Below are 18,466 nucleotides of genomic sequence, written 5' to 3' on the forward strand. Positions count from 1 at the left end.
TGTTTTCTCTCCAGTTTCACTATTCTATTTTATATTTACTTGTTTAACTGCCGCTTTCACGGCTACATGCGACTTTACTATAGAACAAATTGCTATTATTATTCCTACTTAAGCATATACTTATGTGTGTACAAGTGTATCGCATGTGCTTTTAGTAAATAAATATGTAATTGAAGGTACTATTTTGCCATTGTGGCACGACAAACATTAGTAGTCTTCAGTTGGGAAGAGTAAATAAGGTTCTACTCTCACAGTACAATGTGTTCTAGTAGTATGGTATTCATCCATTTTCTTATACATAAGTATATAATGGGTGATCCAAGTAGCGGTGCTTTTTAAATAGCAACTCGGATTGACATATGGAACAACTTCACGCATATTACGTCGAGATCTTTGATTGAAAGCATACAAAATAGAGCTTGTGCAAGAGCTGAAGCCATTCGATCTTCCCAAGCTACATCTCTTCGCTCTATAACCTCCTGAAAAGTTCCAAGAAGAGCTGACGCTTTCGAGCAATGAGGCCCATTTCTGGCTCAATGGGTATGTGAAGAAGTGAACTTGCCGCATTTGGGAGGAAGAGCAACCTGATGAGATTTCAGGGCTGCTGTGGGCTCATGGAATCATCGGCGCAATGATAACAAACTAATTGATGTCTGAAATTGAAGCTCGAGATCTCGGCGACCTTTGGTTACAACAAGGACCATCTGTGACGTAGCCGCGCCCAACATTTGAAAGAGATAATCTACAACAAATAAATGTCAAAGAATGTTTTTTCGGATGATAATAAACATTCCCCACTAGATTTGAAATTTTCTATGTTTTTTTTTTTTGAAAAAGGTAGGGAAACTCGAAATGGTTCAACTTTTATTACATATATATGTATGTATCTTTTTCCACGTTGAATGACCGGAATTGTTTATGTTGGCATTTTTGGGTTCTCATATGCCTTAGCACGTCCCGCACAATCCCCAGAATACGAAAGTCATGCCATGAAATAAAGGTGTGTTACAAATACAGATACAACTGCATGTAAACTACATAAATGTGTGCCTGTTGTGGGCAAGAAGCTGTGCGCACATGCTCGTAAAAGCCCAAAGTAGAGCGAAGCACGCGCATTCGGCACACAAATGGCAATGCCTCATTCAATACGTGTTGGTGTAACCAAGTCAAGGATGATGTCAAAAATTATTTATGCCCATGTCACAGTCATAGAAGAATACACACATACATACATATACACAAATGTTGGTATATTTTCGTTAGTTTCCTAGTCGCTTTGTCCTTTTCTCGTTTATTCGCTTTACCTGCCCATATACTTACATATAATTATTCATTTGCGTTGTTTAATGTGCAAGCTCTGTGCCTCCCAGTCGCCGGAATCAGCAAATGACTCCTTTTCGTGAAAGACCTACGCCGCCTTATTTTCCTTATAGTGCAATTCATAGACTTAAGTGGCACTAACATTAACCTGAATGCCGAAAAGGCCGGAAAGTTTCAGTAAGTTTATTATAAATATTTCAGTAAAGGTGAAGTCATTCTGCCAAAGCAACAAAATTAATGTTTGAAATATCTTAGAAAAGAAAAAGAGTTTCAAAAAGCCACCATAAGTAGTTGGGGTGTAACAAGGATTACTTATTCATAATTTTAATGAGCTTCCTACAGTGAAGGGTTGAGTTCCCAACACAAAATTTGGTTCGGTTAAGTTCATCTTCTGTATATCGTTCTTAGGGAAACAAGTTTTTAAGATCTCAGTCGGAGAAATATTAATTAATTAGAATCCTCTAGCATGTGATAATGATTTTATTTCCGGTCGGAATTTGTAAGACTGTATTTCTGTAAAAGAATTACAATATGCTCATAAAAAGGAAAGAAAAATATCGAAAAAATGCGTATGAAAGTTGAATGGGACAGTTAAGTTTATTATGAATTTAAATGACTTAAAAAATTCGCCTATCGGGGAACGTTTATATGAAAATGTCGCGAACTTTTTAGAAAGTTATACGCTAAAATGTCTTTATTTGAAATTATAAGGAATCAAAGTGCTCGAACCTTAAAAGAGATAAAGTCAGTTTCCGAAATTTTATAATCTACTATCTGAGTAAAGCTCTTTAACATCTAGCCAAAAAAGTATACAGCACTAATGTAGCCCCAAAGGCAGTAAAAGAAGAACAACATGTCATACCATGAAATGAAATTTAAGGTTTCATTTAGTTTAAGAAAAGTGAAAGCACGATTTGTTCCAAAATCACTCAATTTTTTTCTAAAAACAGCGTCGTGTTAACGTCTGTGAAGCAATGCTTTACTGGCGATGAGTTTTGGATCTATACTTACGACCAATCAATCGGCCGAATATCTTACCAAAGGTGAGCCGAAGCTGAAAAAACCACGTCAAAGCAAGTCAAAAATCAAGGTTATGTTGACAGTTTCCTTCGATTATCGAGATGTGGTGCACTTCGAATTCCTACCGACCGGCCACACTGTCAATAAGGAATGCTATTTGAGTGTTAGGTATCTTTTGCGTGAAACTATTAGTAAAAAGAGGCCAGCGTTATGGGCCGACAACTCTTGGTCTTTGCACCACGATTATGTACCGTCACATACAGCGGATGGTCATTTGTCTCCGAGCACCTGGAGAGTCAGGACAAACATTTTCGCGCGACGTGTTTTTGTGAGTGGTGCAAGTCGAAAATGCAGCGTTCGTTAGAGCAGAGGTACGCGATTAAATTCTGTGTGAAACTCGGTAAATATGCGACAGAGACGTTGGATATAATCAAGCAGTCTTACCCAGATGTTGTTTTGGCAAGAACAGGTGTGCTTAGGTGGCACCAGGCCTTTTTGGAGGGTCGAGAAGGTGTCGCTGATGAAGACCGGAGAAAATCCAAAGTGGAAGTCTTCAAGAGACTCAAACGAAGGGTCAATCGGATCCGACAAGACATCGCAGCCAATTGAAAGTTGCACCACGACAATGCCCCGGCTCACACCGGCTTTCTTGTGAACAGCTAACCAAGGCAGGCATCTCACCGTTTCCGCAGTCTGCTCTTCAGCCCAGATGTGGTTACCCGGACTGTTTTGTTTCCTTGCCTGAAAAGACCGATGAAAGACAAGCATTTTGCGGCAAAAGAGGGGATCCAAGCAGCATGCATCTCGGCTCACAAGGCTATTCCAGAGAATGCCTTCCGTATATAAGAACTATAAGCATATTTTCAAACGCATGACTTGCCTTTCTGTCTTTATGGAAGAAACTCTGTAAAATATGTTTTTCAAGGTGATCATCTTTGACGCAGGCTCAACAATACTGAGTCAAATTATCTCAAAAATGTCTTAGAAGTTTTAGGAAATCTTATCTTTTTAACGCCATAGAGCGACGAGATACAGATTGCCAAAGTAGTTACACAAAGATAATGGATTTCTTTTTACTATGACTGAGGTTTCTTTTTACTTTCACCTTCCAGGACATAAGAGAAAATTTAGTACTTAGTTTTACCGGATGCATAAAGATGGATTAAATTTTCTCTTTGTGACCTATAAGTATTCGTTACCCGTCGAAAATCGAAATAGATATAAATAAAAAAATAGTAATACAGAAATTTCTATGAGGAATTAAATTTGAGAATGAATCCAAGTAAAATGAAAGTTCGGAAATATTTAGCAAACACTTTAAGCTAAATTGCTAAATGGGTGTGTTTATTTTTCTATGAACCCTTTTGTGCTTTCTACATACTGATTCTCATATACATACATACATATGTATTTGCTCACTTTTGAACTTACATATGTTTACTGTGTACGAGAACAATTTACTATAATTAATTAGTTAATTGTAATAGCATTTTGTTTTTGCTTTCATACATATGTATATGCAAACATATGCATACATGTGTATTATAGTTGCTCTTATATAAAGTTTCTGAGTGATAACAGGCTCCATTGAGCGCTGCTACATACATATGTATATACAAATGTACTCCTTATCGCCCACCCACCGGGCTGTCACTTTTGACGTGAACATTTTGCTCATTTCGATTTTTATTTTCATTGGCTCGTTCGCTTTCTCGCACATCGGCCACTAATTTGCCAAGTAATTTCTCATCTAACTAATTACAATTAGCATTTGTTGTCAGTCTTGATTGTTATACGAAAGGTTTTTCGTGTTTACACATACGATCTGGTATAACAATACAAATATACATACGAATTTGTACATATGTAAGTATGTGGTTGTATGTATGTATTTATTGTTTATGATAATGCTAAAACATCACGCTTTGGTACCATTTCTATACCTATAACTATATTTAAATATATGTCAAGGCATGTTTATTAATTCCATTGTCTACACATAGAATTATTGTAGTTATTATTATCAACGAAATATCTGCTGTTCTGAATATTTTCGCGAGTTTTGGTAATTAACGGATGTTGATACATAATATCCGTATGTAAGTCTGGGTGTAGAATTTCACCATGCCGCTTAATTATACTAGTTTACAGTCATGTTGCGACTGTGATATTATAGGCTGTACTTGCTAATTTTGGGTTGCTAAAACCGAAAATTATAGTAAACATTTGCTAACACGTAGGATTTTTGTGTAGGTGTCAAAGCACCACAATTGACATAAGGGCACCACTAAAATGACATAAGGGAAAATTTTTGAACTCAAATTCGTAATCAGGACAACTCAAATACCTTACAGGCATCTTAGCACATCAGTCGCAAATTTTTCCTTCATATTTGTTGAGTAGTGTTATTTAAGACTTGTACTATTATTATTAACTGAATTTTATTGTGGCCGGAAATTGGTGTGAAATTACCCAACGAGTAATTTCCAAGTTCATTTTAAACATCTGTGTCGGGAATGTTTGAGGTTAGGTTGCTATATGTAACTGATAAATGCTGAACATAGACTTAAGAACTTACATACATGTACATATAGTATTAACATCAAAGCTTTGTAAATCATTTCAGTACTCCCCATCTGGTGTTCAAATTGAAAATTTCTCATGTATTTCAACTAATAAAACTTTTCATTAAAGAGAGAATTTTTCAGATTTACATTGTTGATTTACTGTTATTATTTAGTAATTTCCTAACACGAAAACCAAAATCTAAAAATGATATAAAGGGTGATCCTCTTTGAAGTTTCCTACTTGTTTAAAGAAAAAACACAGAAACTTCAAATTTAATGGGGAATATTTATTATCATTCGAAAGAACATTCTTTGGCATTATTTTTATCTCTTTAAAATGTCGACTGGTAAGTGACGAATGACACGCGTGATATTTTGCTTAAAGGACTAAATCGGAGCGGGATTGTCCGCATAGACTTTAGACTTTACATATCCCCACAGAAAAAAGTCTAACCGTGTGATGTGTTCTTGGTGTCCAATCGACCGGCTCAAAAATTAAAATATCTGCTCAACGAAGTGTTCTCTCAATAAAAACATTGATTGATGCGATGCGTGGGAAGTATCGACGTCTTGTTGAAACCAAATGTCGCCGAGATCACGAGCTTCAATTTCAGACCTACATAAATGGTCGGTTGTCATGGCGCGATAACAGTCGCCATGGACGGTTACATTATCACTGGTATCATTTTTGAAGAAATATGGACCGATGATCCCACCGACCCATAAACCACACCAAACCGTTGTTTTTTCTGAATTTCTTCAGGTTGCTTTTCGTCGCAAAAGCGGCAATTTTGCTTGTTTACATACCAATTGAGCCATTGAATTGACCTCATCGCTGAACAAAATTTGGCTCGAAAACGTCGGATCTTCTTGGTGCTTTTCAAAGGCCCATAGAGCAAAGCGATGTCGATTAAGAAGGTTGCGCCTCTTCAGTTCTTACACAAGCTGTAGTTTGTACGCTTTCAATTTAAGATCTCGACGTAAAATACGTCAAGTCGTTCCATACGTCAGTCTGAGATACTGCGAAAGGCGCCAAATCGACTCTCCACGCTCCTCATGTACACTCTCAGTTACGGCTGCTATATTTTCTTCACTGTCTGCTGGACGTGATCTATTCGGTCGAATACTATTCAATAATGAATACTAGGTCTCAAGAAGGGTGATGGTTTTGCGAATAATACGCTCAGTAGGCCGATTATGTTAACTGTTGAGCGAAGTGCGCGAAACACATTCTTTACAGAACGTTGAACACTTTGTAAACGTTGTTCAGGCGTAAGTCTTTCCATGATGAAATGCCAAACAATACTGAACAAAAATAACATAACAGCTTGACACAACTCATGCGTGATCTGTCAAAAAAAGGGATATTGAAAAAAGTGCCTCTACTTGGATCACCTGTTTTGCACAAAAAGTAAAATATTTTGTCGGAAATATTCGATCACTTTGTTTGTTCAAAAGTTTAAAATTATTATCAAATTTTGCCTGCTCCATGCGGCAAGCTTCACATTCCCCTCTAGTAAATTCCCGAAAACTCTCCATGTAAACCAGTATTATTGATATTGCATTCTGTATACAACCGCGATTATAACCAAGGTATAGTGATACAAAATGGCTCGAAAATGGAGGACGAAATTGGTGCGGGGATATACTGTTAAGAGTTAGGCATAAGACAGCCTTTTAAGCTGCCAGATCACTTCAGTATATTTTAAACAGAGATCTCCAGAGTAAACATCTACGTCGGCGACCAGCAGCAGTCAAGGGTTTAACTTCGTTTCACAAAACGGCCAGATATGCCTTGAAAAACAGGACAACAGTGGCGTTTTGCCAGAAGCAAGCGACTTCATTTCCACGGGGTGGTTGATCACAAAGGCACCGACGGCAATAAAATAGTGGACGACACGATAAAATAGTGGATATACGGCTGTCACCTAAAAATAGGATCAAGATTGAAAAACCTATGCATTGCCTAAACCAGGATCTGTTGGATAGCAGCATGGCAAGGAAAATATTAACATGATGGAACGACCAAGACTGCAAAAAGTCATGTCAAAAGCGGTAGATCGGAAATATATAGTACAAAGTTTCCATTGGCACTCGATCGAAGGGTCTGTAGGAATTGATTGAAATGCCTGGTGGCGGCACCCGCCTGCAGAATGGGGCTGACAGATCAAGAGCAAAGCAACAGGGAAACACAAAACAGAGCGACGTTTCAGCAAACTCCACTTCTTTATGGAGTTGACTTATATTACCATATTTATAACAAATAGTTGTTTTCTAAGTATTACTATCATTAATAACTTTGGACCTCGACTTAAGCAATCTTTCTGATATTTTACACATCAAAATTGGTAATCTGTCAGCCTCATGCATGATGCCGATTGACCATCAAAATTATTTTATAAATTAGACTTCCAAGAGCTTAGGAATCTTGTCAAGATGGGCTACAGCAAAGGGAGCTGTTGACGACACAAGAAGGAAATCGTGTTCTATATATTAAGCATTTTAAATGTTCGAAAATATAATTACAAGTGGTAAATAAATATTTTTTGGAAACTTTAGATAAAATTATCAATTTGAAAAATTTAGAAAGCTTTCACCTTAGTAAATGCTCTACTTAATGAATAGAGCTTTTTTAATATCAAATAATTCACAGTTGTTATGGAAGTTCAACGCTCTTACGAAGACTGTCTTTTATTTAATAATTTAGGACTTACAGCTATTTCTATTTGGCCGAGCTTTCGTTGGAATTTCCTACGCATTGATATGTCTCCATCTAACGACAGATATTCCTTCTCGCAAAACTTAGGTCATTCCAAGGTTTGTATTATTTACTTGCGAATACTAAATTGAGTATTTCAATGACTTTCTTGGGCGGTTTGCGGTACTGCTGCGATGCCTTTGCGGTTATATAGCCAAGTCAACTCATACGGAATATTTAAAAGACAAACATATGTTGGTTCAAAACCCTAAAAAGTGTGGTCTACTGCCGTGTGTGGATAAAGTAAAATACAACAAATTTTATGTGTAGAAAGCACACTATTTCATAATGACTTTTTGAAAGAAATTTAAGCCGTTTAAGTTACAAAAAGGCCTGCATATCTGCAAGCTATGTACATATAGTTTGTATATAGAAATAAGTGGATATCTACAAGTCCAAGTAGTTTGATATTGAATTAGTGTGCCAGCTTATCGCAGCCTTCTTCTCCTGCCAGACGCTTGCCACGAGGGCGGGCCACACTTCATGGGTGATTGCACTTCTGCGCCACTTTAATTAATAAGTAAACGCAGAAACGCGTTAATTCATCGGAGCGAGGCGTAATAATAGAAAGAGAACTTTAATTGCAGTAAGAATGCGTTCAACATAAAGATTTCTTTACACAAGCGGAGCAAAAAACAAAACTAAAAAATGAAATAGAAATAAAAATAAGTTTCGTAAGACTAAAACTGCACTAAAAACAACAAAAAAGTCTGAATAATATTTTACAATAAAATGTAGGAACAAATAAAAGCAATAAGTACTTTTCGAGTGGCCCGCTGACGCCAAAAGCAAAGCTGTTTTTCGAACGAGGGACCTGCGCATACAAAACAAGTGGAGCGATAGTGGCGTGCTAGGCGCAACGTGGAACGTTTTATTCGTTATCTGCGGGAGTGCTGCAGTACCAAAGCTACGGACAACAGCATAGAGAAAATATATATAAAATAAAAACTGCAAGCAAAGAAATCTGTTTTATTTTATTTAAAATAATGAGTGAATCGTTTCCATTGCTGATATCGAAATAGCCAGAGAAGTAGTTGATAAATTTGGCTGGCTGCATTTTATCTCTTTGCTTCAACTATTACAACAACACACATACGTACAACGAGTACAGTGGCTACGTTCTCTAAGGCTTGTCGGCTTGTCGTCCGAATCACAATAAGACATTCAAAGTTTGATACTTGGTGGATTCAAAGTGTTCTACATCGGGATCGTGCCTGCTAGTCTATATATACTTTTCCTGGGCTTATTTAACAAATCCTCAGTTCTTGTATTGTCATTTTTTGGTCATATCTGTTTCGCTATCTTGCATTTGTATGTAGCTTTCCATCTGTTATGAACTATTTGTTCAAATGGCGTATTTAGCTCCCACTTGATCGCTCCTAGCGGACATTGCCGTCTTTCCACCCCAGGCTCGTCAAGAAAGGCTGCTGAGTGGCCAAATCAATCAAATCAATTTGGCTTTGCTGCCGCAAATGTTCCTATGACCGGGAACCCAAATTATGGACAAGTAGAGTTTACCTTCCAGCTTAAATTCTTCCTACATTTAATGACCATGCTCAGTTTATTTTTGGCGACGACCAGCAATGCCGCCTGGCTATCTTTGTATATGACAGCTCTCGGTATCCTCCCGTAGTTATTCAGTAGAACTTCACAGGCCTTCTCAATGCCTCGTACTTCCGCTTAGATCAGGTACCTCGGAGTATACCCCAGTACTTACTCTTTCCATTTTGGAACGTTCATATAGATTGATATAGTATTCTCTCTCCCACACTATAAAGGAGCTGCTCCGCACGCAGGAAAGAGTGGAAAGAGGACAGCATTGTCAGCAGGCAACAGAAATGTGCCATGTCAAGTTACTTCTGGGAGGGTACAACCTTGCAAGGTTTAAGGAAATGATCTACCTCCCACCGAAAAAAATTTCGGCTCCTTGCCACGCAGCGCACTGCAGGCTCAGAAAGCACTTGTCTAACATGGGCATAGTTCTTGGGCAAACAGGCGGTTCTGCGACCCGATTCTGGATTGCCCAGCAATCATCCATCTAGGTCGACAGGGATCACGTCACCTCAGTCGCGACCAGCAGGCTCTTGGAATAGTTTACAATGCTGGAGCTTTGTGACCATATGTGATATAACGGAGGGCAAAGCCTAAATTTTCTTATCTATCTATCTATACCCTTGTCCTCACTCAGCAATCCATTTTGGGCTAATCCATATAGATTTAAATAGTATTCTCTTCTCCTACAAAATCTCTTCCCCATTCACGTCTAGAGAGTATTCTCTCCTGGAAGTATCTATTAAAATCCAACCTTGGGAGGATATAGTCTTATCTATTTAGATTTATTTTGAGCTGATTCAGAATATCGCTATGTCCAAAACTTTGTAAAAAGGATTTCGTAAGTAAGGTTGCATATAAAGAAATGTTAGTGTCTATGTCTGGTTGGGCACCCAATATATCTGCAATCGCCAACAAGCAGTCAGCTTTCTCCAATAGGACAGGAATTTTGTCCCATACGGCATCACCAGGCTACTCACATCGACAGTGACTCACCAGAAGCTTGAATGGGGGGTTTTTACTTACATATTCCAGACCTAGCACCAAGTAATTGTTAGCTGTTCCTGCCTATCGTGAATGAATTTGCTGGTGAAAACTTTGACTCAAGAAAAGCTTGCGGAAATTGGCTCTATCACAAGGGTTTCTATGAGAGTGGCATTAGGGAATTACCTTCAAAATGGTAACAAGTTATCGAACAAAATGGTGCATATTTCACGTAAATGGGATTATTCTAACTATGCTAATTAAATCGTTTAATACGCAAAATTATGCAAATATTTTTACTAGACCTTATAAATCGGGTCCCGAATACTAAGGAAGCTGTCACCAAAATAAGTCGTCGAAAATTTTAAAGGCAACGAGTTAAACAGAGCTTCGTTTTCAATGCTTTCTACGAAAATCGCTGAAGCGGAGAAGTGCAGGTAGTCACGGTTTTTCTAAAATGGTGTACACCTTTAACTGACACCAAATTTTAGACTATAGCTTTAGTGGTAACAATGTAGAGGTCGACTTTGCAACGCGTATTAGTAGTGTTAGAAGGAGATAGACAGTCATCTACATAGACAGAGTGGCCATTGGATTTTGATTCGTTTAACTATTCTTAACAATATTTGCTTTTAAAAATTGATAAGAGTGATTCTGTTCTAGGTACATACCAGCAGGTTGCCGATACGATCCTCATCATCAATTTTTTGTCTTTATAACTTCTCGGAGTAGGGTATCTTGCAGAAATATAATATTTGTTCAACAATTTCTTATTTAACAGCGATATGATGGACATCAATTCTTCAAGCCATATTAAAGTAACGTGTAAGGGGTACTACTTCGCTTATATCAAGATTATATGAGCACATTTAACAGAAATACTGAAAAATACTGATATTTTAACCTGCTAGTGTAATAAGCAATGTAGACTAAAACATTAAGCAAAATTATGGAGCAATGAATTATTTTATTAATGAAGTTCCCAAATGGTTTAATTGAAATTCGAGTTTAGGAGAGCAATTGAGAAATAGGCCAGCAAAGTGGGACAAATAAAATTGAGTTATTAAACTCATCTACTTTAATTATTACTCTCAAGCTTTAATCAGCTTGACACCAAAGTGTTGAGATTATTTTTTGCAATATTTCTCATAAGTTGAAAGAAAAATAGACAGCTTAATATTTTTCTTAGAAAGTCCAAGACACAGATCTGTCAGTTCCACGCCGCTTAATTGTGATAACCAAGAAAGAACCTACAACTTTTTACACATGTGCATATGCACATACATACATGCATATTTATATATATAGACAATTAACTGGTAGCGCACAGTTGGTAAAACAAAAACCAGCAGCTCTGTTGACCAAGTTTGTAGAAAAGCAGATTGCATGCTTACGAATAAGTGGCGAAAAAGTTGAAATTAAACTGTTGAGAAAGGAGGCCATTATTGATGCGGGCAATTTGTTATATTTTACGAATACTTTTACTAACCTCTTTGGAGTTGTTTTTATTATATTTATATATGTATGTATATTAGATGGTAGCTGCGGCGTTCGCGACTATCTTTATAACTACTATAGGTAGTTAAGATGTTTAGTTCTATTTGAATAGCTTAGGAAAACTTAGCTGATTACCATACATATATATGTACTTATATAGCTACATACATACAAAACGTAATGAGGCGAAACTTTCTCAATCGGCCTCATCATCTTACGATCGAATCGTTTGATTTTTTATGTTTGGTTTGTATAAAACTCTGGGAGTGACAACTTGACTTAACTCAATAAAACGAAAAACTCTTCTAGCATTATTTCAAACATTACATGTTCGAAGGAAACGCGTACTGCCGTAATTAGATCGATGCATATACCACTTTGAGCAATATTATGCACCATATTCAACGTGGAGGTGTGGTTTAAAGGTTAACTCTTGCTACTTCGGACTGAGTAGGCAATTGAGAAGCAAAGTCCTCTCTCGACGAACAAAAACCAAACTCTATAAGTCACTCATAATTCCCGTCCTGCTATATGGTGCAGAGGCTTGGACGATGACAGCAACCGATGAGTCGACGTTACGAGTTTTAGAGAGAAAGGTTCTGCGAAAGATTTATGGTACTTTGCGCATTGGCAATGACGAATACCGCAGTCGATGGAACGATGAGCTGTATGAGATATATGACGACATTGACATAGTTCAGCGAATTAAAAGACAGCGGCTACGCTGGCTAGGTCATGTTGTCCGAATGGACGAAAACACTCCAGAACACTCTGAAAGTATTCGACGCTGTATCCGCCGGGGGAAGCAGAGGAAGACGAAGACCTCCACTCTGTTGGAAGGACCAAGGGCAGAAGGACCTGGCTTCGCTTCTAATATCCAATTGGCGCCACGTAGCGCGAAGAAGAAACGACTGGCGCGCTGTTGTTAACTCGGCTATAATCGCGTAAACAGTGTCTACGCCAATTAAGAAGAAGAAGACAATACTACAATATCGGACCGTATTATTCTGCTGGGATCATTATAGTTTATAGCTATCATTCAAAAGATGTTCGTTAAATATATCTTTATGAAGTCGCCTCAACTCGATTTCAAGGTTATACACATTCTGACAAAAAAGCACACGGAAATTATAATTAAATTCCCCGGGTAAATGATATTTCTAAAAATGTATTTTGTTTAATTCGACTATCCTTAATTACTTAATTACTATGCCAAACTTCAGCGCGATCTGTCAACCAGTTTGTTTACATCAGCTGCTTGAGTCGGTACTCCTCAGTAGTGTGTTGCCATTATTACAATGGATAAAAATATCGAACAAAGAATTTGTATCAAATTTTGTATGTCTAACCAAATTTCGTGCGCGAAATTTTTGCGTATGTTGGAAAAGGCTTACGATGAATCAACAACACCAGCCTACGATTGGTACAAAGCCTTCAAAGACGGTCGAGAGATCGTTAAAGACATGGGTCGTTCTGGACGACCTTCGACCTCTTCAACTGATCAAATATTAAAAAAGGATATGGATATGGATAAGGCTTGAAAATCGTCAGGCAAGTATAAGAAAGATGAGCTTGACATCTCTCGCGTTTCTATTTTGCTTTTTTGTTTTTTTTTTTTTGGTGCATATTTTGGCAAACGCGTTCTTGCTCGACTAGTCCCGATAAAGCTGAACTTTTTTTTCAAAGAGAGTACCGTAAAAGTTCTCTTTGGACATACTTGATCATGCGAATTCCGATTCCACATTCATGGAGAGCATTATAACGGCCGATGAGACATGGGTTTATGGGTTTGACATGCAAGCAAGTCAACAATCATCGGAATGGAGGAAAAAAAAAACGAGCCGAAACCAAAAAAAACCACGCCAAAGCCGCTCAAAAATCAAGATAATGCTCATTGCTTTTTCGATATGCGTGGTTTGGTGCACCATGAACTTGTTGCGGAGGGACAGACGGTCAATATGGATTGTGACCGAATTTGAAGCCAAAAACGCAATGAATACAATGCGATTTTTTCTTGTTCCCCAAACTGAAATTGCCGCTTCGTGGAACTCATTTTCAGTCGATTGAAGAGATAACACAAAATTGAAGTAGCTGAAGGCCATCCCAAAAAGTGCTTATGAAAAATGTTTCGAGGAAAAATCTTTGGCATAAGTGTATTACATCTAGTGGGGATTACCTTGAAGGCGACAAAATAATTTATTTACAACTATCTTCAACATCTACTTAATTACTGATGACGAGACAAGAAATTACAAATACAAAGTCGGAATAATAAAACATATAAAAATCGGTCTCAAATCCAGAAAATATTTATTGCTTTATAGAATAATTAAATTGTTCACAAAGAATTTATTCGGGAAGCTTAGACGTCAATAGGCTGTCATGTTAACAATTAACTGTAAGTGGCTGACTTCAAGAATTTTGTTTTCTACCTGAATTTTCAAACAAATTATTGCTCAGATATTTTAATCTTCTCATATTGATTTGCGTTATTTTCTTCTATTCATGATGAAAGTTTCGACGGACATGTCATGAGTCGATGAGTATGAACCCCTCAGAGAAATCACAAAGTAAACAAACTCTTTTAGAAAATATTTTTAGTTTTTTTTCGGTTTAGGCTCATTTTTGGAGTGTTGGACAGTTTCGACGTCATATTCATAAACCCATGTCAAGCAACTTTTTTGCGAACTCTATTTCATATCCAAAGGATTACCTAAAATTGTTAAATCGATCTGTTTCTTTTACCTTTTTGGATGTTACAGTCATTAACAGAGGTGGATGCCTGGCTCGCGTTAGGAAAGCTTTCAACGACTTCACGACCATCACTGAATGCTTCGTGCCATTCGAAAACTTGGGTGTATGATAAAGTAGACTTCCAAAAATACTTCTGCAACATTTTCAATGAATTCGTAGTCGTGATTTCATTGGAAATACAAGATTTCAAGCTAACTTGAAACCAAAAAGCTGCTAAACCCACTAATTAACATATGCAGTACAAACTAAAAGTAATAGCACTGATTTTCTTTCGCCATGACTGTACTTCGGAGCGTACGCGCACCGACTGGATTCGGTAGAAGGCGTTTCTAGCTAACGAACAAGCGGCTGGTCAGTTGTCTCTGAGCACCTGGAGAGTTAGGACAAATATTTTTTCGCGAAGTATTTCTGTCAGTGGTGCAAGCCGAAAATGCAGCGTTCGGTAGAGCAGAGGTACGCGATTAAATTCTGTGTGAAACTCTGTAAATCTGCGACATAGACATTTGATATGATCAAAAAGGCTTACACAGATGTTGCTTTAGCAAGAAGGCCTTTTGAGAGGGCCGGGAAGAGGTCGCTAATGAAGACCGTGCTGGGAGATCTGCGACTTCGACAAACACTGACAATGTATCTCGTGTGCGTGTTTTTGACATCAAAGGAATTGTCCACCATGAATTTGTTCCTCCTGGACAAACTGTCAACGAAAAGTTTTACGTGGAAATCCTCAAGAGACTCAAACGAAGGGTCAATCGGGTCCGACAAGACATCGCAGCCGATTGGAAGTTACACCACGACAACGTCCCGGCTCACACCGCTTTTCTTGTGAACAGTTACCTAACCAAGGCCGGCGCCCCAACGCTTCCGCAGCCGCCCTACAGCCCAGATGTGCGCCCCCGGACTTTTTTGTTTTCTTGCCTGAAAGTGCCGATGAAAGGTAAGCATTTTGAGACAACAGAGGGGATCTAAGCAGCATGCACCTCGGCTCTCAAGGCTATTCCGGAGAATGCTTCCGTGACGCCTTCAATGCTGTAAATCGCGCTGGCAGCGCTGCATCGACGCAGAAGGAGCCTATGTTGATAGCTTTTAAAGAGTTGAAACCACCGCTGTAATAAATTTTTTTAAATCGATTCAGTCCTATTACTTTCCATACAAACCCTGTATTGTTCGACAATATTTAGTGCCTTACAGCTTTAAGCATCACTTGAGGAAGCGAATAAATCACACAAGCGAAAAATGCAAGCAGAAAATTTACTGACATAAAACAAAAAAAGAGATACAATGGTAGATGGAACTATGTTTCTTGATATTTTTTGGAATATTGGTGGCACCTTAACTCATTTCAGTTAATTTCGTTATTGTGCAATTAAGAAAAATGGAAGAAAAACAAAGGAAAAGAGGAAGCAAAGAGCACATAAAGCAGGAGTTGCACAGCAGAGTACAACAAAATATTACAAAAACAACCGTAAATGGCACAGTAAGCAACATTTTGCGCTAATAGCATAAACAATAGTCGATATAACAGCAACAACAACAGCAGGGTGCACAGTAGGCGCAGGTACGAACATGTTACTAGTTTGTATGGGCGTAACTGAACATGTGGAGGAAGGTAGGCATTATTAGAGCAAAAATAACAAAAAAAAAGAAAAGAAGAAATAAAAACTGCTTCACAAACAGCAACAACACCAATAACGGTTAGCAATTGCAGTTAATTTCGTACGCCAGCACCAAGAGTCATAAAATGGCGAAGGAAAAATGAAAGAGTACGAAATAAAATATATGAATACCTCTAACGATGAAAGCCTATGGAGGAGGAAGCAGAAGCAGCCGGAGCGGCAGATGGCAAGCTTCAAATGCACTAAGCTAAATTGTAGTGAGCTTTGGGAATTGGCGCTGACAAGATGCAAGTGTGTGTGTGAGTGACAGCCTGTTGGATTGGACGACCGGCCATGTAAGATGCACATAAGGTACGCTAGATACCAGATACGAGTGAGACGAGCTATGCACGGCATCAGATAGATACATATGTATGTATATATGTACCTCATGCGAGTGCGTGTGTTTGTGCAATATGTAGTAAATTGTGGTTGCATTGTGCTGTTGCAACGGATGGAATTGCACTACCATAAATGGCATTGCAACTTTGTCTGTCTATTTGTCTGTTGGCGGTGGAATTACTACACCAACTTGCTCGCAACATAAATAACTTGGAGAGACAAACAGCGGAGGCAAGAAATAAATATAAATAAACAAGAAGCTAAACAGCAAAGGCTAGAGAAGCTGCTGGAAGAGCCATTTGTATTTGTTATTGCAGCAATAAATAAATAAAGAAAATATGCTCGAGGACTTATATAATTTGAGAAGGTATTTACAAAATTCAACAGCGTGAGATTTTAGGGCGCGAAATTAGATGTTTAGAGAATTTTTTCAAATAATTCTGACTCCAAGGGTTGTCTTATTGCCTATCACATACTTTATCCGCAATATAAGCCTGAGATCGTATCGAAACTATCTTCATCGCGAATTCGAAAGTTATTAAAAAATTGATAACTTAAAATCCAAATTTTCAGGTTATAAGCTAATGAAGCCTTAAACTTCATATCATACACAAACACAATATCATTTCGATAAATTCTTATATTTGATCCAGCGGGCAGTGCAAAATCAACTGTCATTAAAACCACTTAGCGGTAGGTCCAGGATGGGGTCGAGCCAGAGGCAGAGGCTTGTTAAGTAAGTAGGTTTAGCGGAGCGTGCAAAGAGGTAGTGATTGTAATGGGGGTCTGTTTACATGCAGTATACAGATATGCCGAAGTATCTCTTAAAATTAATTTCAAAACAAAAAATTTTTTGAAAATTGGAAGTTGTATATAACGGATGGTCCATTTCAATTTTCCCTACTTAAAAAAAACACAGAAATTTCAAATTTGATGGGGAATGTTTACTATCATTCGAAAGAACATTATTTGGCATTTATTTTATGAAGATTATCTTTTTGAAATGTTGGCCGCGGCTACGTCCCAGATGGTCCATCCGTTGAGTTTAATTTTCGATGACTCGTTCTAGCATTTCGACTGGTAACCTATTGAGCCAGAAATGGGCCTAATCGCTGAACAAAATTTTACTCGAAAACGTCGGATTTTCTTGGTAATTTTTAAGAGGCCATAGAGCGAAGCTTTGTCGCTTGAGAAGGTCCAGCGGCTTCAGTTCTTGCAAAAGCTGTACGCTTTTAATTCAAGATTTCGACTGGTAACCTATTGAGCCAGAAATGGGCCTAATCGCTGAACAAAATTTTACTCGAAAACGTCGGATTTTCTTGGTAATTTTTAAGAGGCCATAGAGCGAAGCTTTGTCGCTTGAGAAGGTCCAGCGGCTTTAGTTCTTGCAAAAGCTGTACGCTTTTAATTCTGTACGCTTCTCCACGTAAATTGGAACGCCAAGTTGTTCTATACGTCATACCGCCGAATCGACTCTCCACGGTCTTCATGTACTCTATCAGCTACGGCTACTATATTTTTGTCACTGCGTACCTGACGTGGTCTATTCGGTCGAATATTATCCAATAAAGATTGCTGGGTCTCAAGATGGGTGATAGTGCTATAGTACCCTAATAGGCCGATTATGTTGAATACTGAACAAAAATAAAATGACAGCATGACACGATTCACGCGTGATCTGTTAAAAGAAATTATTGGAAAAAAAAGCTCTACTTGGAACACCCGTTCGTTTCGGAGTTATACATACATACATATACATACATATGTATACTTATGTATGTATTTGTAGGAATTTTCTAACAACGTTAGTAGTATAATAACTTAGTGTAATCAATCCTAAATTAAAAATACGTTTTCTCGAAACCCTATTTTTAGAGTCGGTGAGCAAAATTTTTCCGAATGGGCTAGACCGATCGACATGAAGTTTTGACACGATTTTTGTCAGATAATGATAGCAATTTTAATCACTTTGTTAGTCACTCGGAAGTACGAATTTGTTGTCAAAAACGGACTGACATTTT

The 18,466-nt window shown here is 38.0% G+C and overlaps 1 protein-coding gene across 6 annotated transcripts in view; it reads right to left on the minus strand.

The window, feature by feature from the left end:
* LOC120773853 (ecotropic viral integration site 5 ortholog) overlaps window positions 1-18,466 on the minus strand; it is a 79,089-nt gene that overhangs the window by 50,558 nt on the left and 10,065 nt on the right. The gene's annotated exons all lie outside the window — the stretch shown is intronic.

The sequence above is a fragment of the Bactrocera tryoni genome, chromosome 4, assembly GCF_016617805.1.
Source record: "Bactrocera tryoni isolate S06 chromosome 4, CSIRO_BtryS06_freeze2, whole genome shotgun sequence".
In the NCBI taxonomy this organism is placed as follows: domain Eukaryota; kingdom Metazoa; phylum Arthropoda; class Insecta; order Diptera; family Tephritidae; genus Bactrocera; species Bactrocera tryoni.